An 892-nucleotide genomic window follows, 5' to 3' on the forward strand; every position below is an offset into this window, starting at 1 on the left:
ATTAGTTTTTATGTTAAATTCACATTTCTGGACTTTACTATGAGTTCGTGTATTTTTCTATGATTTCAGGTAATTTCTGGCTGAAATTGAGGGATTTGAGTAAAACTCTGATAGGAGGCTAACAAAGGACTGCTGATGCTGTTTGAATCTGACCTCCCTGCACTAGAAATAGATTTTTTGGAGCTACAGAACTCCAAATGGCACGCTCTTAACGGCGTTGGAAAGTAGACATCCAGAGCTTTCCAGCAATATATAATAGTCCATACTTTATTCAGGAATTGACGACGTAAACTGGCGCTCAACGCCAGTTCCATGCTGTTGTCTGGAGTAAAACGCCAGAAACACGTCACGACCCGGAGTTGAACGCCCAAAACACGTTACAACTTGGCGTTCAACTCCAAAAGAAGCCTCAGCTCATGGATAGATCAAGCTCAGCCCAAACACACACCAAGTGAGCCTCGGAAGTGGATTTATGCATCAATTACTTACTCATGTAAACCCTAGTAGCTAGTCTAGTATAAATAGGATAATTTACTATTGTATTAGACATCTTTGGTCTCAGTTTTGTTTTATTCTTCATCTTAGGAGGCTATTGATCATGTTTTGGGTGCTGGCCATTCGGCCATGCCTGACCCTTTCACTTATGTATTTTCAACGGTGGAGTTTCTACACACCATAGATGAAGGGTGTGGAGCTCTGCTGTACCTCAAGTTTTAATACAATTACTACTATTTCTATTCAATTCTCTTGATTCCTATTCTATGATATTCGTTGCACTTCAACTTGATGAATGTGATGATCCGTGACACTCATCATCATTCTCACCTATGAACGCGCGTGATTAACAACCACTTCCATTCTACCTTAGGCCGGGCGCATATCTCTTAGATTC

The sequence above is a fragment of the Arachis duranensis genome, unplaced genomic scaffold, assembly GCF_000817695.3.
Source record: "Arachis duranensis cultivar V14167 unplaced genomic scaffold, aradu.V14167.gnm2.J7QH unplaced_Scaffold_354585, whole genome shotgun sequence".
Classification (NCBI taxonomy): Eukaryota; Viridiplantae; Streptophyta; class Magnoliopsida; order Fabales; family Fabaceae; genus Arachis; species Arachis duranensis.